Genomic DNA, 26283 nt, shown 5'->3' with positions numbered 1-26283 from the left:
TACTAATCACTCCAGTTTGATTTTGCAACAGCTCTTTGTTCTACTCTGACACAGAAAGGCCAAGGGCAACAACTCTCATTCCTTTCTTCCTTTGCACAGATGTTTCCTGTGCTTGCAAAGAAGGTCAGTAGAGCTCTTCTCATCCTTCAAGACTGATCCCCTTCGGTTGATCCTCCTAACCCCCAAGTTAAGCTGGGTTCCCTCATCTGTGCTCCCATAATATCCATAACCCTCCCCCACCAGCCTGTGACCATTGAGAGAAGACAGACTACATCTCTATGGCGCTTTTAAATGGAGAAATTTATTGTCAAGATTTTACATTGTGGGTCTCCTAGAGAGGAAGAGTGGAAAAGGCATAACCCCAAGGATGATTATGGAAGCTACCAGCTCTGACATTCTGTCATTATGAAACTCATACCCCTTTCTAGCTCTGGTTGAGGTATCACTTCTATTTGAAAGTCCTTCCCTCATGAACTCAGTCTGCAACACTTGACTAGACACTAAATATTCCAACAAGATGACTGCCACTTTCTTTTCATGTGGGTATCTGTTTCTTAAACCAGACTGTTAACTGCTTGAGGGCAAGAACCACAGGTGGTACTGATCTGTGACTTTCATGATTTTTATATAAAAGTAGGTAATAAACACTTGTAGATGATAATCTTGTTACTAAAACAATGTTCCATTGTGACTCTGTTATTGTCAGTATCAGGTTAAAAGATGACAAAGATTAAGAAGTGTGTGTATATAATTAAGCTTAACTTGGTCTAAGTGAGTTCCTGCTAGGAGCTAATGTGGCACTACGATGGCACTGTTGATGATCCAAGAGAAGTAGTGGACAGGAAGCTGGATAGAGCAGAGGAAGGGAACAAAGCAAGGAAAGTTCTTGTTTTTCATGAATTCGTAAATCTTATATGTATGATAACTTCACATGTACAACAAACTCGTTACCCTTCCTAGATGGGTCTGGCTGGGTCATTATTGATAATAAATCATGTAGTTATGTATCCACATTGCCTTGCTTCTTCAACTGGTAGCAGTGGTACACAGAAGAAGCCATGGGCTGGGAAAAATTGGATTCTTGCTCTCTGAGTGTCCTGTGTCAGCTATCTTGGCATTAGAGCCACCATGCTGCCTGCTGCCTATCTTTGTCAATATTCAATAGTGTTGACCTTTCTACAAAGGAAGAGTGGAGAAGGCATAACCATAGGTGGTATAAAATGATTTCATGATCAAGTGAATTAGGAAAAAAAAATCTGGTCCAGTTAAATGTCTCTTAACTGCAGGACTTCTCAGAGCCTTTAGTATGCAGATAATGCCTCCAAGAAGGACCTATAATTTGCAGAGCTTATAATTTTCTATTTTGCAAGAGTAGTATTCCAGGAAATATACTTTGAGGAGTACTGTGCTAAATCAAATAAATATCTACTAATGCATTACAAGCCCATCAGGTTAAGAAAAGTTAGCATAATATGGAGGAACAGGAGAAGGGCTCTCAGCCACCATTGAAACTGTCTTAACACACTTGTATCACATGATCTACTAGCTGGAAAAATAATGTTGTAGACAAGGAAATGTCATCCCCCATGAAATCATTTTATCTAAAATCTCTGTTGATTTCTGGTTCCAATGCTTCCCCCTTTGAGACAATCTATATACTCTAGTCTATTTGAGAATTTTTTTCATGGTTTTTATTTTTTTCGTTATAGTTGGTTTACAGTGTTCTGTCAATTTCTAGTGAATAGCAAAGTGAAGACTATACATATATATAGTTCAAAAAATTATATATATTCTTTTTCTCACATTATTCTCTATCATGTTCTATCACAAGTGACCAGATATAATTCCCTGTACTATACAACAGAATCTCATTGCTTATCCACTCCAAATGCAATAGTTTGGATCTATTAACCTCAGACTCCCGGTCCATCCCACTCCCTCCCCCTCCCCCTTGGCAACTACAAGTCTATTCTCCAAGTCTATGAGTTTCTTTTCTGTGGACAGGTTCATTTGTGTCATATACTAGGTTCTAGATATGTGATATCATATGGTATTTGTCTTGCTCTTTCTGACTTATTCGCTTAGTATGAGACTCTCTAGTTCCATCCATATTGCTGCAAATGGCATTATTTTGTTCTTTTATGGCTGAGTAGTATTCCACTGTGTATATATACTGCATCTTCTTAATCTATTCACCTGTCAGTGGACATCTAGGTTGTTTCCATGTCTTGGCTACTGTGAATAGTGCTGCAATGACTTGGCTAGAGGGCTTAATTTACCTTTCCTTTTTCCCCTAAGTGTCATCTACCTTGCAATGAATATATAAGTGCAGGCATCTTTTTCAAGGAAAGGTTTTTCCAGATAGATGTATAAGAGTGGGATTTCTAGGTCATATGATAGTTCTATATATTTAGTTTTCTGAGGTACCTCCATACTGTTTTCCATAGTGATTATGCCAATTTATATTCTCAACAACAGTGTAGGAGGGTACCTTTATCTTCACATCCTCTTCAGCATTTTTTATTTGTGGACTTGTTAATGATGGCCATTCTGACCAGTGTGAGGTGGTACCTCATAGTAGTTTTGATTTGCATTTCTCTAATAATTTGTGATGCTGAGCATTTTTTCATGTGCTTGTTTGCCATCTATATATCTTCTTTGGAGAAACATCTACTCAGGTATTTTGCCCATGTTTAAATTGGGTTGTTGGTTTTTTTGCTCTTGAGTTGTATAAGTTGTTTGTATATTTTAGAGATTAAACCCTTGTCAGTTGCATCATTTGAAACTATTTTCTCCCATTCTGTAAGTTGTCTTTTTGTGGGTTTTTTGTTTGTTTGTTTGTTTGTTTTGGTTTGCTTTTTTTAATGGTTTCCTTTGCTGTGCAAAAGCTTGTCAGCTTGATTAGCTCCCACTGGTTTATTTTTGCTTTTATTTCTGCTGCCTTGGGAGACTGGCCTAAGAAAACATCTGTAAGGTTGATGTCAGGGAATGTTTTGCCTATGTTCTCTTCCAGGAGTTGGATGGTGTCTTGTCTTACATTTAAATCTTTAAGCTTTGAGTTTACTTTTGTGCATTGTGTGAGGGTGTGTTTCAGTTTCACTGGTTTATTACATGTGGCTGTCCAGTTTTCCCAGCACTACTTGCTGAAAAGACTGTCTTTTCCCCATTTTATATTCTTGCCTCCTTGGTCCAAGATTAACTGACTGTAGGTGTCTGGGTTTATTTCTGGGCTCTCTATTCTGTTCCATTGGTCTATATGTCTGTTCTGGTACCAGTACCACACTGTCTTGATTATTGCAGCTTTGTAAGATCGCTTGAAGTCTGGGAGAGTTATGCCTCCTGCTTGGTTTTTGTTCTTCAGCATTGCTTTGGCAATTCTGGGTCTTTTATGGTTCCATATAAATTTTTGAATTGTTTGTTCTAGTTCTATGAAAAACATCATGCATGGGTAACTTGATAGGGGTTGCATTGAATCTGTAGATTGCTTTGGGTGGTACAGCAATTTTTATGATATTAATTCTTCCAACCCAGGAGCATGGAATATCTTTCCATTTCTTTGAATCTCCTTTAATTTCCTTGACTAATGTTTTATAGTTCTCAGTACATAAGTCTTTCACCTCCTTGGTCAGGTTTATTCCCAGGTAGTTAATTGGGGGGGGTGATTTTAAAAGGTATTGTATTTTTGTATTCCTTCTCTAATATTTCATTGTTAGTATACAGAAATGAAACAATATTTCTGAATGTTCATCTTGTACCCTGCTACTTTGCTCAATTCATTGATTAGTTCAAGCAGTTTTTGTGTGGAGTCTTTAGGGTTTTCTATATATAGTAAGTATCATGTCATCTGCATACAGTGACAATTTTACCTCTTCTCTTCCAATCTGGATACGTTTTATTTCTTTTGTTTGTCTGGTTGCTGCAGTTAGGACTTCCAATACTATGTTGAATAAAAGTGGTCAGAGTGGGCATCCTGTCTTATTCCAGATTTTAGCAGGAAGGCTTTCAGCTCTTCTCTGTTGAGTTTTATACTGGCTGTGGGTTTGTCATAAATGGATTTTATTATGTTAAAGTATGTTTCCTCTATACCCACTGTGGTAAGAGTTTTGATCATGAATGGATGTTGGACTTTGTCAAATGCTTTTGCTGCATCTACTGAGATGATTATGTGGTTTTTGATTTTTCTTTGTTAATGTGGTGTATGATGTTGATTGATTTGCACATGTTGAACCATCCTTGAGAATCTGAGATGAATACCACTTGGTCATGGTGGATGATCTTTTTAATACCTTGTTGGATTCAGCTGGCTAAAATTTTGTTGAGTTTTTTTGTGTGTGTCTATATTCATCAAAGATATTGGCCTACAATTTTCTTTTTTGGTAGTATCTTTGTCTAGTTTGAGTATTAGGGTGATGGTGGCTTCACAGAATGTCTTTGGGAGTGTTCCTTCTTCTTCAACATTTTGGAAAAGTTTAAGAAAGATGGGTATAAGTTCTTTTTTCTATGCTTGGTAGAATTCACCTGTGAAGCCATCTGGCCCTGGACTTTTGTTTGTAGAGAGTGTTTTTATGACATATTCAATTTCAGTTCTAGTGTTGGGTCTGTTCAGTTACTCTATTTCTCTTTTTTTTCTTTGTCTTCTTCTAGGGCCGCACCCGTGGCATATGGAGGTTCCCAGGCTAAGGGTCTAATTGGAGCTGTAGCCGCTGGCCTACACCACAGCCACAGCAATGCCAGATCTGAGCTGTGTCTGCGACCTACACCACAGCTCATGGCAACACTGAGCGAGGCCAGGTATTGAACCCACAACGTCATGGTCCCTAGTCAGATTCATTAATCACTGAGCCACGATAGGAACTCCGATCTATTTCTTCTTGATTGAGTTTTGACGGGCTGTAAAAGTTGTCCCTTTTTTCTAGATTGTCAAATTTGTTGGCATATAATTGTTCATAATATTCTCTTATGGGTTTTTTGTATTGCTGCAGTAGTCATTGAGATTTCTCCTTTTTCATTTCTTATTTTGTTTATTTGGGTTTTTTCTCTCCTCTTCTTGGTGAGTCTGGACAGAGGTTTGTCAATTTTGTCTACCCTTTCAAAGAACCAGCTCTTGGTTTTACTGATTTTTTTTTTTCTATTGCTTTTTGAATCTCTATTTTATTGATTTCCTCTCTGATCTTTATGATTCCCTTCCTCTGGTGACTTTAGGTTTTGTTTGTTCTTCTTTTTCTAATTCATTTGGGTGGTGGGTTAAGTGATAATTGAGAATTTGATTGCTCGCCAACTGAGGAGTCTAGGGCTCTGCTAGAAATGGCTCAGTTCTTGAAACAAACTAAGCCCTCATTATGTGTTGTTATCAGTGACTAAGTGATTGGATAAATTATGAAATAGCTCTTCATATGTACATCCTCATCAGATTTTTTAAAAAGTAATTATCCTGTTTATTGGGCCTATTAGGTCCTCCATCTTCCCATTAAAAAAAAAATCACTGGTATTTTCTTACTCAGATAGTACATTAAGAAATTATATTAGTAATAAAACAAAAACACTCAGAAAATTGCACTTTGACTGCTGATTTTGCCCCTTAAAACTAAACTGCAACTGATTAACTGATCAACTAAACTTAATGTTCAGCTCTTAAGCCCAAGTCCTCCCAAGGTCAACAGCACCTTTGTGGGCACCCAGAGCTGAACTGTTCTAATGTATTGCAGAAGGAGGTGTTTGTAAGCAGCATCTGTGAAGGCAGGTCCTTAGAAACCACACTGATTCCCCCCAAAACCAATGACGTACAGTGGAAAGAAACAGTCTGTTTTGAACTATATCGCAAAGTAAAAGGTATTCCTTATTATTAAGGGACAGAACCTGAAAATGTAAATTGCACATAATCTTTTAGCTTGGAATTTCATATGAACCTGTACCATCCATTATCTGCCCACAGTTTGTACTTACTATGGACAATAATGTTCACCCCTACTAAGGTTTATTTTCATTCCTTACATAGATAGCATTATTTTAAATTTTTAAAGCTAAACTTACTATGGAAATTTCCAGATAAAGCTTAGAGTGATTTTCTTATCTGATTAAAGAATAATATACAAACACTATAGAGAGGTTGGCTGCAAATCTTGCATAATGGCAAAAACAAACACCATTCTGAAGAAACAGAGATAAAGAAAAAATGGAAAACAAACTTCAAAACGTGTCACAGGGAATAAATTCCTACCAAGAAATATGCTCTCTTCTAAACTTCATATTTATAACTTTGGAAACACATTTTATTTCAAGCAGAAGCAATATAGCAAATGCATTTTACAAGGAAACACATAAACTTATACACACCAACTTTTAAACTTTATGGGAGCAGTTGTAGAAGCCTGGTATAAAGATGATATCTGGCAAAATAAAGGCTTGGGGAAGTATTAATTGGCCCCAATGGGTCTTCCTTCTGGGGAAAAGAGAAACTGAAAACTAAAATGAGAGTCTTCCCAAGGCTCATGATATGATTTCCGGCTCTGAGTGTTAGTAACCAGTATCATTCTTAGGTCTTTATAAAATGTTTAGTAACCCTTTCTTATTATCAGGAAGGAGCACTGATGTCTATCCACATACATCTGCCTCAGTCTAGCTTTCAAGACCCTCCAGAACTCAGTATCACCTCAACAAGCCAACTTCAGACCCTCACCATCTTCTCCTTCCACAATCTCACCACCCACCCCAAGGCATCTACTCATTATTTTCCAGTCATAGATCAGCATACTTCAATTAGCTCTCTCAGTTAATGTCTCAGCATAAGGCACAGAAAGCCCAATGCAGAGAGGCATTTACCGTGTCATATGACTGGGGATTTCAGGCTTGAAGTCGTCTTCAGTATGGTATGATTCAGAGATTGATTCAGGGAGGCTAAATCAATCACCAAGGCCTGGGGGTGAGGGGATGGAGTGATGTTTGATGTAGGTCATGTGACTCGCTCCCAGAAGTAGGAGTGAAGTAAACTTTCCCAGAACCACATGGGTCCATAAGCAAAAGTCAGGGGCTGTTGAGAAGGTGGAAGGGGAGATGGATGTTAAAAGAGGCAATTACCAAGTGCCGACTGCAGCATACGTAACACGATTCTTCCTCCACTTTGTACTTTCTCATTACTCGTCCTGTCAGTCAAATTTCTTATCATCCATACTTTGAAGCTCAACTCATATCCAATCTCCTCAGAAAACCTTTCCCAAGTCACCAGCTCTTTCTTACATCCACTGCTATAATACTTAACAGTCCATATTGTACTACCCAGAGTGCTGGTTTATACATGTACTTCAGTGAGTTTCCATTATTTATGGATAAAATATTTCATTCCCCAAAGTTTTTAAAGCATTTCGAAGAATTGAGTGTTGCCTTTTACTTCACATACACCCCATAAATCCTAGGACAACACTGGAAACAGGGCAGACACACAAAAAGTATGAGTTAACAAACAAAGCCTTGCAAATAGCTATGCCATTCATAAAGGTCAACTTTGATCATAATGCAACATTACTCAAAATTCCACTGTTTCCCATCACCTATAGGGTGAACTCCAGGATCCACGGCATTACAAATATGGCAAGGTGGTATTTTTCAAACTGTAACCATTTTTTTAATACCAGTTTTTCATCACCTAGCCGCCCCCTTCCCCTCAACTCCCATTAAGTCAGCTGGCCATTTTCATGAATATTGCCTCAGGAGAGGGAGTTGAAACCAGGAAGGAAAAAAAAAGCAGAAAAGCTAGTATTTCTTTTTGGTTTTCCAAAGGCATAATTCTTTTTTTTTTTTTTAGGGACAAACCCGCAGCATATGGAAGTTCCCAGACTAGGGGTTGAATCAGAGCTATAGTTGCCAGCCTACACCACAGCCATAGCAACACAGGATCTGAGCTGTGTCTGTGACCTACACCACAGTTCACGGCAACGGGGGATCCTTAACCCACTGAGCGAGGCCAGGGATTGAACCCACAACCTCATGGATACTAGTCTGGTTAATTTCCACTGTATCATAATGGGGACGCCCCCAAAGGCATAATTCTTAAATGATCTCTCTGACAATAAAAGATTTCCCCATGTTGGAGAGAAAGCTAAGGAAGAAAGACATGAGAGAAGAGAGATTGGTGGGGTTCTAGAGGAAGAGGGTTAACACACCAGGGCCACAGAAACATAGATCACTTTAGGAGAGGACCCTTTAGGAGCTGAGTGGACAGCCCATGAGGTCCTCCAGCTCAACCCAGGGAGCACACGGCAGAATCACTGCTTCAGAAGCTCCGTCATCGTGCTTATCTCCAGCTTCTGGAGAGGGACCTTCTTTGCCAACAGCTGGTTAGCTCTGCCTGAGGACAGACCAGACCTGAGACCAGAGGTACCTTTTCCACAGGTACAAAAATCCATGTAGACCAGCCTCCTTGCAGTGTCCAGAATAAAGAAAGTGAAGTCTGGGCGTCCGAGGGGTGATCTTGGTAGTAAACGTAAAGCTTCGTCCCACAACTTTTACCCTGGGAAAGCCTGGGATGTGAGGGGTGGGGACGGCTGCTCACCAGGACCGTGGTTAAACCTAAACCTCCTCTCTCACCAGTCCCGCCCCAGGGGCAAAGCTGCGTCAGAGAGCCGGAATATGCATGGGTCTTTTCCCTCTCAAGAAACCGTCCCTGTTTAGCCAAACTTTTTCCTATAGGGAGGGTATGTAAGAGTGACTAAGACAAAAATATGGCACAGCTTTGACTGTATCAGGGGCCATATTCATTCACTCAATTTCATTCAACACAGTATTAGGTTTGCTCCAAACAAAATGCTGGCCCACTGTGCTAAGTGCCAGGAATAAAAAGATGAATGAGACCTGATATTTGTCATCAGGAAATGTGCAAATACGTCACACGTACATAAATAGATAATTACAGCAAAATGTATAAAGTGCTGAAATGAAGCTCTTCAGTGGTGTTAAGGGATTATAAGAGGGGAAGTAACTCTAGGGGAGAAAGGTTTTGCTCCATGGTAAGAGATATAAGAAATGCACAGAGACAAGAGATGCGGAGTTTGCCGGCCTAAAGAATGAATCTCGTAACACTTCATTAGGCCGCAGGCCAGCCTGGAAGAAACTCAGAGATCACTCAATGCAAGCTTCTAGGGATCTGGAAAAGCTAACCTTAGCATCTGGCCTGGGAAAGATCAGGAGCAACTGAAGAGCCCAATCCCTCTCCAACATCCTGGAAAAATAAAATAGCTAGAGCAAATCCGACCCTCATGCACCTATGAAAATAAAACCAAGAACATTCGACTTCTTTATGAAATCTTTCTCTTACACTTAAGAAAGAGATGAGAAGTGAACATTGATCCCAAACTTCGATTCTACCCCCCAATCTCCTCAGTGATGGCTGACAGCTTCACTTTTTAAATTCGAATTGTATTGAGCATGGGCTGATCTGCAGAAGGGCCATGTAAAGTTGTTCTGACACCAAAGGAGGTACCACATATACCGTACATGAATTATCTACTTTTATTATGTATATTTAACACAATTTGGTGTTTCCTCCATGTTTCAAAAGATCCCCCTTCCCTAGGACATGTCCCCAGTTAAAGGTAATCCTAACTGCAGGCAGAAATAATTCCACTCTCCAATTATTAAAACTCTGGGGAAGAGTGCCCTGGTGGCTCAGTGGGTTAAGGACCCAACACTGTCACTGCTGTGACTCGGATCGCTGCCGTGGCATGGGTTCCATCCCTGGCCTGGGAACGTCTACAGGCCATGGGCATGGCCAAAAAAGAAATTCTGAGGAAAAGCAAAATCAGGCTTTTTTCTTGTTTCGAGAGCAAGATTTCACTATAATGAATACAGTAATAATAACAGCTGAGTGAAGAAGTACAGCAAAGCTCTTCTTTGGAAGGTACAGTCTTCCTAGTGCTTACCGAGGCGAAATTTAATATGAGAAACCCTGGATAAGGAAAACTGCAAAGATGAAGGGGAGGACTGCCATATGGAGAGGGCCAGGGACGTTTCGGGCACTTCCTCACTGCATCCAGGCCAACTCTATGAAAAAAAGTATTTGGAAACTGAGGCTTAGGCATGAAGTTGTTTATGCCAGAACATGCAGCCAGCAAATGGAGGTGCTAAATGCAGAACCCCCGTCTCAGCCTCTCTCCTCTATAATAGCCTTCCTCTGTTTAACCTTGTATGACTTCTACGTATCTGGGCGGAAACCCCTTATCTCTCTCAGAAGTTTTATAAATAAAAGGCACCTTCTGAAGAAGAATAAAAAGTCACGGTTGTGAGTTGCATTCTTCTGATTCCTTTTACACCATCCCTTTTTTTTTTTTTGCATCCCTGTGTTTTGCCCTCTGGTAGGTTGGGACTGATAGAGAGATCTGTGAGTGAGGATGGCGATTTGCAAACCATCCTACCAGGTGCCTAATAAAATGCAAATCGAGACATGCGGAGAAGAGAAGTTCTCTGTCCTTCTTTTTACAAATAAAGTGTTACTTACCACTTGCGGGGATCAGGAGCACCATGCTGGGGCTGCATCTGCTCTTTCTGACAGCTCCCCAAAGAGCCCTGTTTCTCTTTTTTGCAAGCCAGCAAGCTGTTCTTGGAGAGTCAAAGAAAAAAAAAAAAAAAAAAAAAACCAAAAAATTTCTCTGACAAACAAGGAGAAATTCAAAATCACCTAAGACAAATGAAAACCTAAAATCTATGATCATTGTCAATGGAAGCAGAATGCATAATCTAAAAGTGGCAGGTCAAGTTTTACTTAGGGGTCTTACTGAGGACTATAGCCCAGGAGACAGCCTCTCAGATAGCTGAGGAACTGCTCCAAAGAGCTAAGGGAGGCACCAGGATATATAAGATTTTTTTGCTGAAAAAAGGAAATATAGGTAAATTTCAAAAGGTCATTGCTAAATACAAAAAACAGATAACCGGAGTTACCAACGTTAGTGCTCTTCCACAGATGGGGAGATGCAAAAGTCTGGTCTCCTTGAAATGCTTCCCTAGATATGTCTCTTACCTATCTAGAGCCAGTATTCGAAGCACAGAATGCTTCATGTTTTTCTCCATCCTGAATTCCCCTTAAGGGGTACCATGGAGGCAGGGAAGCAGCCACAGTGACTTGATCCTTGTAGAACTGGAACAGCTGGCAACATTCTTTATTGACTGGAAAGGCAGGCAATAGTCCCTCTCCACTTAGCAAAACCCAAGCTCATGTTCTCAAGAAAGGAGGCCCTTTTCAGTTACAAAGAGGAAAGTTTGCAAACACAGGGACCAAATGTGTGAATATGAGAGAAGGGACTGGGCCGGGGACAGTAGGGAAGTGGAAAAAGCATGCTCTATGTCAAAAAGAAAGCCACGGGCGTTCCCGTCGTGGCTCAGTGGAAACGAATCAGACTAGCATCCATGGGGACACAGGTTCGATCCTTCACCTCACTCAGTGGGTTAAAGACCCGGCGGTGCTGTGAGCTATGGTGTAGGTCGCAGATGCGGCTAGGATCTGGTGTTGCTGTGGCTGTGGCATAGGCCAGCAGCTACAGCTCTGATTTGACCCCTAGCCTGGGAACCTCCATATGCCATGGGTACGGTGCTAAAAAGAGTATCCCTCCCAATAGAATAGAACTGAAACACATGAGAGTTCCACAGATGCCAACTTATACATGATGAATGTATTCTGGGCAGATCCTTGTCCTGAAGGGAGGGATGGGCCTGCTATTTTTAAAAGCTGGCATAAGAGAACTATTGCCCGTTGTTATTAATATTGATGTTTAGATTATGTTAATATCTTTCATGAATTCTAAGGGGCAGGTCTTACTTTGCAAAATCAAAGCTAAATTCAAGTATAATTGTGTACTTCTCTTTGGTTGGTTGCCTTATTATTCAGTGGACAAAGTCAAATTAAAATTTTAAACTGCGACACCACGAATCAAATAATAAAACGCCTTATCCTTTCTTTTAGGTAAAACTAAGTCTTCACCTGAGAATTATCTTCTAAATTCTTCTAAATTCCTTTAGTATGTTTTGTCTATTCATAGACTTTGACAGTTATATTCATTTCCTGTGTTCAGCTCACTTCTCCCAACTAGACCACAGGCTTCTAAAGAAATAACCAGGAGTGGGAGTTCCCGTTGTGGTACAGTAGAAATGAATCTGAATAGGAACCATGGTGTTGCAGGTTGTGTCCCTGGCCTCGCTTAGTGGGTTAAGGATCCGATATTGCCTTGCCGTGAGCTGCAGTGGGACTGCAGACACAGCCTGGATCCCACATTGCTGTGGCTGAGGCTGTGGCTGTGGCTGTGGCGTGGGCCAGCCACTATAGCTCAGATTCAACCTACATATGGGAAACTCCATATGCTGCAGGTGCAGCCCTAAAAAAAAGCAAAGAAAAAGATGTGGGGGAGGGGGCAGGATAAAAATGGCTTAAGCCATTCTTTATCTGGTCTGGACTTCAAGAAATTGAGCATGCTTATTAAGGAAATTTGGTTAGGAAAGCTTAAATGTCAAAGGAAAGACACATGTAGATTTTTTTAATAATTAGGGATAGCTCTAATTGGAGATTAGAAAGTTCCACATGACGTATTTGGGTAACGCAAGTACCAGTAGCAAAAGTCACAGGAGACGGTTTTCATATCAACATATTAAGCACCTGAGAAGAGTCATGCTTTTAAGAAATGTAACCGGCTTCCATGAAGGTGGGTCTACACTGTTCCTTTTGCTGGAAGTTTCCAACTAAAACCTGAAGTGTCTGTGGAATAGGAGATTCCAGTTAAGTAGGAAGTTAGAGAAGAAGGTCAAAGGCATTTCAAAAGTTTTATTATCTATTTTAGAAAATTTTTAGTTTTTGTTAAGACATGAGTATATAAAATGATCTAAAGAAAGATAATACAGGGGTATGGAACATATGCATGGGTTAAAAATGTAATAAAAGGATGTTCTGGGTACCAACTCCCGTGATAAGAAATAAAATGTTACCAGACCCTTAGAAATCTCCCGTATGCTCCTTTTTAACATACCCCCCTTCTCTCTTCTGAAGGCAACCAACATCCTGGAATTTGCATTCATCCTTTGCTCTGTGTATAGCTTTTCTACATAACTATTTACCCCTAAATAAATGCTGTTTAATTGCGCCTCACTTGGAACTTTCTATAAATGAACTTTTAAAAAGAGCATGTATTCTTCCATCTGGCTTTTTTCGCCAAATGTACGGTATCTTAGATAACTCACTGTGTTGGAGTGTGTATCTATGATTCATTTTCATTCGCATTGAATGACTGTAGCAAAAGTGATTCATCCTTTCTACAGCTGATGAACATAAGTTTCATTCCTGCTCTTTAATACTATGGATTATACTGCTCTGAATATTCTTGATGTTCGCTCATGCAAGAATTTCTTTAGGATTCATACTTAGGAGGACACCAAGCTGCTGGTTTATTGAGAAAGGCAGGTTCAACTTTACTACATGTGGTAAGCTGCTTTTAAATGACTTTGGGATAGGCAATATTTTATGAGCTATCACATGAAAAGCACAAGCTACAATATAAAAACAGATAAAGTGGACGTCATCTAAAAATCTTTGTGCATAAGAGGATACCATAAATCTTTTTTATGGCTGAGTAATATCTCATCATCTATGTATACCACATCTTTTTTACCCACTCATCTACTGACAGGCATTTGTGTTGCTTCCATATCATGGCTACTGTAAATAATGTTGCTATAAACATTAGGGTGCATGTATCTTTCTGAATTAGTGTTTTTGTTTTTTTCAGATACATACCCAAGATTGGAATTACTGGATCATATAGTTCCTTTTCTTTTTTTTTTTTTTTTTTTTCTCTTTAGGGCTGCACCTGCAGCATATGGAAGTTCTCATGCTAGAGGTCGAATCAGAGCTGCAGCTGCAGGCTTATGTCATAGCAATGCCAGACAGCAATGCCAGATACAATGCTGTATGCTTAACCCAACGCGTGAGGCCAGGGATTGAACCTGCATCTTCATGAATACTTGTTGGGTTCTTAATCTGCTGAGCCCTAATGGGAACTCCCATATGGTAATTAAATTTTTATTTTTTTGAGTAACCTCCATACTGTTTTCTGTGGCTGCTCCAATTTACATTCTTACCAACAGTCTACAAGGGTCCCCTTATCTCCACATACTGGGCAACAACTGCTCTTTGTGCACTTTTTTGATGACAGCCATTCTGACAGGTACGAGGTGATATCTAATCTAAGGATTAGTGATCTTGAGCATCTTTTTATATACCCGTTAGCTAGCTGTATGTCTTCTTTAGAAATAATATTTACTCAGGTCTTCTATTTTTAAATCACATTTTTTATATTGAGCTGTATGAGCCATTTTTTATATGAGCCCTTTATTATTCATATCATTTGAAAATATTTTCTCCCATTCAGTGGGTGTCTTTTTATTTTATTGATGGTTCCCTTTGCTGTGCAAAAACAATTAAGTTTTATTAGGTCCCATTTGTTTACTTCACTTTTAGTTATTTTGCCGTATGAGAGAAAAAACTATTGCTATGAGAGAAAAAACTATTGCTATGATTTATGTCAAAGAATGTTCTGCTTATGTCCTCTTCTAGGAGTTTTATGGTTTAAGGTCTTTAATCGATTTTGAGTTTATTTTTTGTAATCCATTTTACAAGAAAATGTTTTATTCTCCTTCTTTTACATGGAGCTGTCCAGTTTTCCCAGCTCCACTTATTGAAGAGACTGTCTTTTCTCCATTCTATATTCTTGCCTCCTTTGTCATAGATTAATTGACCATAGTTGTGAGGGTTTATTTCTGGGCTTTCTGTTCTGTTCCATTGTTCTATGTGTCTGTTTTTGCAACAGTATCATACTGTTTTGAGTACTGTAGTTTTATAGTATAGTTTGAAGTCACAGATCATTGAACTTTCCAGCTTCATTCTCCTCCCCCGCCCCCCACTCAGGATTACTTTGGAAACTTGAGGTCTTCTGTGATTCCATATAAATTTTAGGATTACTTGTTCTAGCCCTGAAAAAATGTCATAGGTATTCTGATAGAGATTCCATTGAATCCACAGACTGCCTTGTGTAGCATGGCCATTCTAACAACATTATTTCTTCCACACCAATAACATGGAATATCTTTCCAGTTTTTTGTAGCACCTTCAATTTCCTTCATCACTGTTTTATAGCTTTCAGAGTACAGGTCATTCACCTTCTTGGTGAAGTTTATTTCTAGATATTTCTTTTTTTTTTTTTTTTTTGGATGAGATTTTAAATAGTATTGCTTTTTGTTATCTCTTTCTGATAGTTCATTATTAGTGTTTAAAAAAGCAATATATTTCTGTATATTAATTTTGTATCCTGCAACTTTACTGAATTCATTTATTAGTTCTAGTAGTTTTATGGTGGAACTTGAAGGTTTTTGATATAAAGTATCATGTCACCTGAAATTCTACCATTTTCAACAATGTGGATTGACCTAGAAAGTATCATACTTAGTGAAATAAGTCAGATAAAGACAAACACTGTATATTATCACTTATATGCAGAATCTAAAAAATAAAACAAATAAATATATATAATAAAACAGAAACAGATTCTCAAATATAGAAAACTAGCAAGTGGTTACCAGTGGAGAGATGGAAGAGAGGAGGGGCAAAATAAGGATTAAAGAAATACAAAACTACTATGTATAAAATAGATAAGATACAAGTACCTACTGTAAAACACAGGGAAATATAGCCATTATTCTATAATATCTTTAAATGGAGTATAACCTAGAAAAATACTGAAGCACTATGCTCTACACCTGAAACTAATATAATATTGTAAAATTACTATACTTCAATAAAAAATGATAAAATTTTTTTAAAAGGGCACTATCAAGAAAGTGAAAAGACAACTCACAAATGGGAGAAATATCTGCAAATAATATATCTGACGAGAAATTTATATCCATAACATATAAAGAACTGAATCTTGCCAACAACTCCATGAATAAGCTTCAAAGCTGATTCTTCCCTGGTCAAGCCTTGAGATGAGACCGGAGCCTTGGCCAACACCTCGATCAGAACCATGTGTGACTCTCTGAGACAGAGAAACCAGCAAGGCCATTCTAGGATTTCTGATCAAGAGAAACTGTGAATTATAAATGTTATTTTAAGTCACTACATTTTGTGGTAATGTGTAACACAGCATAATACAAGGAACACACTAGTCAACAGCAAATCCTTTCCATGGTGGTGGTGATAATTCATACTTCTACCAGAACATAAACTATAAGTAAATAATTGAACGCTCCCAATCCCCCATGTCCTCACTGTCCCTTGGGTTGTTGAATTTTATTTCATTCATTTTTTTATTTTTAGGGCCACACCTGTGGCATATGGAAGTTCCCAGGCTTGGTGTCAAATCAGAGCTGCAGTTGCCAGCCTATACCGTAACTCAGGGCAACAACAGATCCTTAACCCACTGAGCAAGACCAGGGATCAAACCCGCCTCCTCATGGATATTAGCCATGGATATGGCTTAACCCGCTGAGCCATAATAGGAACTCCTGTTTTAATTTTAAATGTTTACCAATTAGACAAGTCTGAAATAATATTTTGGTGATATTTTATTTTGCATTTCCTAACTTACTAATGAGACTGAGTATTTTTAATATGTTTATAATATTAAATATATTTTAATATGTTTATAATTTAATATGTTTACAGGATATTCAAATATATCTTCTATGCAATACCTGTTTTTTATCTTTTGTGCATTTTTTTACCTTTTTTTTCTTGCCTCTTTTTATGATTACAGCAGTTTTCAACTATACTGCAGATACTAACCTTTGTCAGTTATATGTGATGCAAATTTTTCTCCCAATTTGTGGCTTACTTTTCATTCCTTATGGTGCCTTTAAGTGAGAAGAACTGTAAACAAATTTAATATAATCAAATCCATCCATCCTTTCCTTTATTTTTAGCACTTTATAGGTCTTAAGAAATCCTTTCCTACTTTAAAACCATAAGAATATCTTCCTATATCTTCTTCCAGATATATTACAATTTGGCTTTTCATATTCTAATTTATTTCATCTTTAAGAAAGTTATGGTTTCTATCATATGTGTAGAATTTTTTACCAAGGAATTTTCCCTTACATTTTTCTTTTTTCTCTTCCGGGAAGAGCAGTTCTTCTTAACTTTCACCATCACTGGTGCTTCTAGTCCTCTCTCACTCCTCTCCATCTTTCTAAACCCTCCCTATAGAAAGCCCAATGGCCCATCTATAAGAGGTTGAATAAATAAGTTTGGGATACATTTATACAATGAAGACGCCATGTGTCATGTCTTTTAAAGAATGAAATAACTCTATGCTGAAATGAAAGGATATATGATAAAAATAAGGTAGTAGAATAGCACTGCTATGAGTATGTGAGAGTGGATGTGCATATGAAGAATTGTGGCATAAATATCAAACTTATTGGAGGCTATCTCAAGGATAGAACACAAATTATATTACAAGCGTTCCTTATTTATATTTATGATGCCTGATGGTTTTGCAATAATCATGTGTTACTCTTATAATTTGCAAAAATAAATGTAATAAAATATGAGACACAAAAGAACACCTCGAACACATCATATATTTGATAAATATCTGCTAATGCAGGGGCTGCATCAGGTGCTGGGGAACACAACGGAGACAAGGAAGAGCTAACCTTCACAGAGTTCATTAGACTTGCCTCCAAGTCTCCATTCCTCCTGTTGTGCCCTCCCCTAATTGTCCTCCCCTATAACAAGGCTTCCCTACTCTGTGCCCCTAAAACATTCATCCTCTTGTCCAACCACTTTAGCACCCATCGATGGATTATCTGATGTGAGCCACTGTTTCTTCCTATACAAACCTCATTTCCCTAAATAAATTCAGCAAGCCTTCTTTAGAACAAACACCACTATTCACATGCCAAACTCTCCCCCAGCAGGAATTAAAGAATAGAAAAAAAAGAGAGTGGGTCCTTGATGGACAGTTGCTGATTGACGTGGATGAGGCAGAAGTTGGGATACGCCTTTTGGGAAAAACTGCACTTCATACTTTCACTTTAAGGAAAGGGGATGATCCTGGCTCACCGGGCACTCTGTGAGTCAATATCCTGCACAAGCAAAATAGGCCAATTGTCAATGCAACTATTAGAATACTGTAGGCATCAATTGATTGTCTGCGTGCTTGTCACCATTTTGTGGATTATCTGTGGTCACACTGATATCTCAATTGGTTGCCCCCTCTCTGACCTGCAGCTTTCTGCTTGGTTGCAACACTGGTGGGTGCCCAGGGAACACTGACTAATTTAAACATCAGCTCAGAGCAAATGTAATTAGGAAGATAAATCTGCTGCAAAGCTACCACACAAGGTCTATTCAAACCAAATGACAGCAGCATTATCATCTCTTGTTTTAAAGTGATTCATGACTCTGCTCATCTCAATAACTGTGACTGGCTATAATTTTATCCTGAGAAATATCATTCTTAGGAGAATATACATTTTTTCTTATGAATTGAGACACTCTATAATCTAAAGATACCATAGGACCCAACACTCCTGCTCTGAATTGACTTGGGATTTACTGAAGTGAAATGAAAACATATGTTCACACAAAGACCTGTATACAAATGTTTATAGTGGCTCTATTCATAATCACCCAAAATTAAAAACAAATGCTCTTCAGCTAGTCCACAAATAAACAAATTGTGGTATATCTATACAATGCTATACTACTCAGCAGTAAAAAGTGCCAACTACCAAAACCTGACTCAACATAGATGAATTCAGACGCACTGTGCTAGGTGACAGAAGTCAGACATAAATATCTGTACACTGTACGATCTCATCTACATGATACTCTGGGAAAGGAAAAATTACACAGACAGAAAGCAATGGATAAGCATGTGCCCAGGGCTGGGGTGAAGAAGAGGTTACGTATAAAGGAGCAAGGGGGAGCACTTGAGGGTGATGGCAGCTCTGTTCTGTATCTTGAAGATGGTTATGGTGACATAACTACAACTGGCTGTTAAAACTCACAGAACTGTACCCGAAAAGGATGAGTTTTACTGTATGTAAATTATAACTCAATTTTAAAAAGCAAATTGATCACTCCCTAAATCTCAGTTTTTCCTTCTACAGAGCCCCTGCTATAACACCTTGGAGGGAGAAGTCCTCCTTACAGGTGTATTTGATAAATGCTCTTCAGACTTATGGTGGAATAAGCTCTGTCACCCCCATTTTCTGTTACTCTAGGTTTGCAAGTTACTCACTGAAGCTCATCATATAGTCTTTAGGAGGAATACTCTAGATGGAGCTTCATGCACTTTTATTTTAGTAACTTGAAAAAAATTAATCCAGAGTTTTTCATTTGCATCAGGCATTGAGTTTAATAAAGTAGCTTAAATTAGCAGAAGAATCACACACCTGCACTAAATTTTCGTACCAACCACCCACCTCAAAGGCTTTGAGTCAGGGAAGAATTCATATCGAAAAATCATCTCTCGTTTTATCATGCACATTGGTATGAAAGAAATAAAACATGTTAAAGAAAACAAAATAAAAATAAAATCAAAGAGATGACATTTATGTTTCTTCACTTACATATGATTATGCAGAAACTCTCATAAGACTAAAAAATATGTCGTTAGTGATAAATAAGTATCAAAACTAATCCTAATTGTCCTCTGTTATGTCTCACCAAGGAAAGGACAGACCCTTTCAGGCATTCAGTAATATGCCCCATGCTCTGTGTATCATTTTGTGGGTGAAATTCTGGCCAAAAACAGTTGCAAACATCCATGAGATGTCAGGACCTGTGCTAGAAACAATGCAATATGCAAAGATAAAGAAAGCTGTGAGCCTTAGTCTTAATAAAATTGAAACTCAGCAGCAGAAACAGGCATGGACACAACTCTATGTAACACACAGCAAAGTGGAATCATCGTTAAAATAATGAGGTCGTGGAAGACAGACTGATTTTGATGGAAAAACTGGGAAGGCTTCATGAAGGAGGTGGCATATGGTCTAGGTGGGGTTCAACAGTGACGGAGATAAGTACTGTTCTGTGAGCTGGGAACACTGTGGATGGTAAGGGGTAGTGTGTAACTGCAGAATGAATGAGTTGGGTGCAGCTAAAGCTGAAGGGTAGAAGTAGGGGAGATACATCCTGCCAAGACAGTGGAGGGCATGAATTCCATGAAGGGGCGGTGTGGACTGGAGAACTGCAGGATCAGAGACTAGATGTATGGGCTGGACATTAACAATACTTCCTGAGAGGCAGAAGAAAGGAGTGGTTAAAAGCTAAGGAGCCAGGCAACCCTGCAGTCAAGTCCGAAGCCTGCTCTCTCAGAACGAAGACTTGTCTTGCATGCAATGGTGTCTACACAACAGCCAACAGAGAAAAGGTTTTTCGCTCTTCACCACTAATAAAACCCTGATTTTGTTTGGTCAGTTATTTGTCCAACTTCAGGATATGAATTATTAATAGTCTAAGCAGTTTTCTTGTGTGTGTGTGTGTGTGTGTGTGTGTGTGTGATTTCAATCATTTTCAATTTATTGAGCCTTATTTATGATACGAGATATCTTTTATATTCAGACATATGTTATATTTTTCTTCAAAAGCAGGTAATTGATCAGTTTGAATAATGTTGTTAAGTTAAGAAAAATTTAAGATAGCAGTTTTCAAAGTGTGGTCCACAGACCCTTGAGGTCCCTGAGACACTTCCTGAGAGTCTGCAAGAAATACACTATTTTCATAAGAATATGACATGATTTACCTTTTTCATGGGTGGAGAAAGAAATGTCAGGTAAAACTGCTGGTACCCTATCCTGACACCTAACTGCATCCGTAGCCAGGTACTGCCATCAAAAAGCCAGTTTCACTTAGAAGAATCCTTGGTGGAGCAATAAAAATCACCAATGAATTATAAATTCAATTAAACCCTTCCCCTTGAAAATGCATTTTTTAACTATTGTGTGTGATGAAATGACGGGCAGACCTGAAGCATTTCAGGGCATTCCAAAGTACTATGTACCAAGGAAGGGCAACCTGTGCACATGTTTGAGTTACAGGCTGAACTAACCACTTTTTATCACAGAACATCATTTTTACTTAAAAGAACAGCTGAAAAACCATGATTATCCAGACTTGGGTATTTCGCAGACAATATGAACCTCATACGTCCAGAAAAACAACCAAGAGTATTTGCTGCCAGTGATAAAATATGAGCTTTCAAGGGAACATGAGAACTTTAGAAAGCTTGTATCTGCCACTGGGAGCTTGACGCCATCCCACATATGAAGATTTGCGGTGATATCAGTGGTGATATTGATGACTATTTTATATTGTACAACAAAATGTAACACTTGGAAGATGTGCATGACTCAATGAGCTTGAGGTCCCGAGGCAACCTCATTTTCCTTTGACACACAGACAATTTTCCAGCTTCTCTGGGAAAAGAGCACGATGGTATGGCCTAATTCTAAGTAATGAACTGAAAAAGGGAATCATCAGGGGTCGTCTAGAAAGGATTTTTATTCCTGAGCATAAAAAGCAGTATAGAGAAGAGGGCCTTCGCCACGTCCTCTTGTGTTTCCTGCATTGGATGTTTTTCTATGAACACATGATGCTTGGACTGTGGCAGCCAGACACTGACAACTCTCTGAAGTTGTCGGAAAGAAAGTATCAAAGGAAACCGACTCCTCTGGGACATCACTGAGCACTAGTAAGACCTGCTTTGAGATATCCTGTAAAGGAAACAATAAGTAACGTCACCAGTTGAAGCCACATCTAGCTGGGTTTAGAAAATATTTCTAACCTTTCCTCCTAGGGATATTGTCATAATTAAATGAGATAATAGGGAGTTCCCATTGTGCTCAGAGGTAACAAACTGGTCTAGTATCCATGAGGATGCAGGCTTAATCCCTGGCCTTGCTCAGTGGGTTAAGGATCCGACATTGCCATAAACTGCAGGGTAGGCCATAGACGAGGCTTGGATCTGGTGTTGCTGTCGCTGAGGTGTAGGCCAGGGGCTGCAGCTCCCATTCAACCCCTAGCCTGGGAACTTCCATATGCCACAGGTATGGCCCTAAAAAGACAAAATAAATAAATAAATAAATAAAAAATAATACAAGTCAGGTACTAAAAACAGTGCTTGACTCATGGTAAACACTCAGTAAACATTATTTGTTTGTTGCGAAGATCAAATAAGGTAATATATGTAAAGTGTTTAGCCAAGTTCTTACCTGCAGAAAAAACTATCTGTGAGAAATCCTTCTCAATGATATTCATGTGCATACATTTGAGCACGTATCGTCTTGTTATTCTTTTCCTTGTTGAAATAGGCTGGATAACTAGATAGTTTAACCACTCTTATTGTAATAAGAAAGAAATCAATGTTTCTTGATGGCAAAATAGAACTTCTAAGGAATTCACATTAAATTGTATTTGCAGTTGTCATATTCCAAAAGGCAAGAAGCTTCCAAATCATGCAATTATCCATAATTTCAGTGAACATGCAATTGTTTCCTATCTGCAGCACTGTTATTTTGAGGCATCACTAGGCACTTAGCTTACATGCATAGATAGATGCTAACCACAGGAAAATCTAGAATACAAACGAACATTCAGAAATCTGAAAGAAGAGTATTTTCAGGCACCCAAAAATAATAGAGGAAGAAGAAAAAATACAAATGGAAGGAACCCAGATTAATACTAGTTCAAGTGGGAAAAAAAGAGGGTGTTAACTGAAATCAGACTCGAGAGGCAGGAATGATGTGGTTGCCTTCCCAAAGCTATGACTATACTTATATATCTATAGTGATAAAGATACAGTCTTTAGAACAACAGATTTAGAAGTCAAAGTTTACATTATTCAGACTATGCTGAAACGCTACATTCTGGGAATCTCCTCTTAGATAGAAATTTTACTAACTCAAGGATATTTATGTCAATGCCACTTGCACTTTTCAGGGCCAGTGGGGCAAAGACACAACCATGTCTAACTTGGACTTAGCCTGACATGGGTTTGAACGCTGGCTCTGCCTTTCACAAGCAGCATGATTATAACCCTCTCTTTAATCAACACACAATTTTGTTTTCAGTTTTAGGAAGCTCATTTACACTCCCTTCCTGCTCCAAGCCCATCCAAAGACCCTCTAGGCTAAGATCTTGTTCATTTACCCTCCCAATAAAAGGCAACTAAACATCCTGATTTGCCCAGGACTGAAAAGGTCCTGGGAGGTGAGTCTTTCAGTGCTAAAACAAAAAGTCCCAGGCAAACTGGGATGAGTTGGTCACCATACTCCCAGATGAAAGACAAGAAAGATGGGCTAGAAGCCATCCATCTGAGGCTATGTTTGCACTGTTTTGATTCTTTCCGTGGGTACCCCTATACGGAATGGTAAAGAAAATGAATAGGGACTAGAAGACTCCACTCTGCAGCCAGTTTGATAGAAGCTCCCACAAAAGAAAGAGTCAATATGGGTAGTTATCCAGATGAGGAGTAAGGGGATTAGGGCACTGGAACAAATAATCAGGAAGGAAAAAGAGAGCACAGCGTGGCTACCTGGTCCTACGCCTGTCCATGGATTCTGGACCTCAACAATAGAAAGGACTTAAGAGGATCGCCACCAGGAGCATCTTGGTAGGAGCAAAGGGTTTGGAGTTAGATGGACTCAGGGTTGAAATTCATCCACCATCGACAAGTCCTGAACATGTAACCTAATTGATTTGAGCTTCAATTATTGGATTTATAAAATGGAAAATCTTATAGGGCTCTGTGGATTCATGCTTGCCTAAGTGCTTGGCACACGTCTCTGGGATTGTTAGGTATTACATTTATTATCATTATTATTTTCTATGAAGGATACTTGTGGGGACTGATGATGTTCAGCCTGAAAAAGTGGCGGATGCAGCTAAAGGGTGATGATAATTGTCTTTACATACTACACAGAAGCAGGATTCACGTTTTACAGAATAATAATTAAAATAAACCCACTCAGTACCCACATAGACCCTCCGGTTCCTAAAGTGTTTTCACACATACTAGGGACAAAACCAGAAGCAGTGGGCAAGAATGGAGATTTTTAGATAACAAAGGAAAATGATTTTTTGTATAACAAGGGACTATCTTGAGTGCCAGGGTTCCCATTCTGGTGTGTTGAAGCAGAAGCTGGCCTACATTTGGAATGTTAGGAAGAGGTTAGACTAGACTGTAGTAGCAATTTATAAGCATTTGGCAGACAGGTTAGAGGAACAGTCAAGAGCAGAGGTAGCCTGCCTTGGTTGAAATCCTAGCCTCATCACTGAATAGCTGTAAAACCTTAGGCAAAATATCCAACCTCCCTGAGCCTCAATTATGAACTCATTAAAATGAAACCAATACTTGGACCTTCCTCAGAGAAAAATGGAGAACAACTAGTGATTAATGCACCTAAAGCCACTAATTGGGCATCTCACTCATACTGAGGACTCAATAAGTATTAACTATTTTTAGCCAAAAATGACAGGAGAAAATTTGGAATATTTTAAAACCACAAACATGCCATTGTTCTTTAATCTTTGGAAATTGGTAAAATATTAGCAAAAACATTAGTAAATATTGGTTAACCAAATATCTACCTGCATGGTACATCCCATTTCTTGATCATCTTGGTTAAAAAGGAAAAAAAAAATGAGGAACAATAACATGTTCTGAATGGTTTCAATCCACAAAATATTGTCTGTCTTATGCAGTATGTCACTGTTTCCCCAAAGATAGTCACCTGTGATGTATAGTAACACACAGTACTTAATGGATCAAGAGATTTGATATGGGCTTTTAGTAATAAATCCATGGTCCAAGAAGGGGGAATTTTCTTACAACCTTTTCTCCCCAAAGAGCTATTAATAAAAACTAACTCAGAGGATATATTTCTACTAAACCAAGATTCCTGGGACGTAAACCCTTACTCGAGTCATGCTGAGCCCTTTATCTCTACTGAGAAAAGTCTGGAATGATTGATGAATCCTGCCAGGAGACTGTCACACATTTTGCCTTGCACCATTATGTACATTTCATACGTAGTAAACTTTAATGTGGATATCTTTCAAGCTCTACCTGGAAATGGGCAAGTGTAAAGGAGGCCTTTCAGTTTAATAGCCCTACAATTTGAGTCCTCATTCCGTACCAACCATGAGGTCACTGAGTGGGAATGGTGAGAGCCCTCCACCTCTCATCACGTCAGATCTACTCACCTAAACTGAAGCCAGACCTGGAAACTGGGGCTCTAGGGTAGAAAGTCCCAAAAGCTGGCCTCAACAGAAATTTCCTGATTGACGGTTAATTGGGAAGCAGAGCCTTACAGAAAGAAGCTCTTCAAAGGAAAAGTTGAACTCTCCTGAATCAAAATTACAGCTAGTAATTATGACTGAACAAGCAAGGTTAATATATCAAAAGGTGGTTAAGGATTCCAATCATGATGGCATCTCATTCTGTATGTGGCGAGGAAAATTTTTTTTTTTTTTGTCTTTTTGCCATTTCTAGGGCCGCTTCCCAGGGCATATGGAGGTTCCCAGGATAGGGGTCGAATCGGAGCTGTAACCACCAGCCTACGCCAGAGCCACAGCAACTCGGGATCCAAGCCGCGTCTACAACCTACACCACAGCTCACAGCAACGCCAGATCCTTAACCCTCTGAGCAAGGCCAGGGATCGGACCTGTGTCCTCATGGACACTAGTCGGGTTTGTTAACCACTGAGCCATGACAGGAACGCCTGAATTTTTTTTTTTCTTTTTTTTTAAAGCATACTGCCCGCAGTGTGAATTTTGGAGCTTCCAGATCTCAATCAACACAGATCAATAGCTTTCTGGTATCCTGAACAATTTTTCTTTTTCTCTTTTTAATTTTGCAGAGACATTCACATACACATATACTTAAAGTTTATCTCAAGTATCTACAAATCAAAAAACACGCTTGTGACAGTTACTAACAAGTCAATCAGGTTTCTTAATAGAAATCTGAAATAAAATGTCTCTGCTCCCTTTTCCTAGTTGACCTTGGCACGTTTTTGAGAAGTAGCTAAATGCTGCCCCTACTCTTCAAATTGTCCATCTTGTTTCCGGTACTATGACAGGTATAGGTATTTTTAATTGAGTTTACCTTGAATAATTCACTTGCTGCCTGATTTGGGAGTTGGGGAGGGGCCCGATTTACTTTTCCTCTCGCCAGTCCACTGAGATGTAGCCTCAGCCACAACACAGGATACTAATAATCTAAGTCTCCAGAAACACGAGGCAGCCA

The 26283-nt window shown here is 39.0% G+C and overlaps 1 long non-coding RNA gene across 1 annotated transcript in view; it reads right to left on the bottom strand.

The window, feature by feature from the left end:
* The window catches only part of LOC102158585 (uncharacterized), a 327382-nt gene that overhangs the window by 102049 nt on the left and 199050 nt on the right, over positions 1–26283 (bottom strand). The window lies entirely within an intron of this gene.

Source organism: Sus scrofa, chromosome 6 (genome assembly GCF_054392235.1).
Source record: "Sus scrofa isolate SSC_HxYL_T2T_F1_AM1 chromosome 6, Sscrofa_HxYL_maternal_Yorkshire_Landrace_v2.0, whole genome shotgun sequence".
NCBI classification, from domain to species: domain Eukaryota; kingdom Metazoa; phylum Chordata; class Mammalia; order Artiodactyla; family Suidae; genus Sus; species Sus scrofa.
Note: the sequence above shows the minus strand (reverse complement) of the source record. Positions and strands in the feature narration are given on the sequence as shown.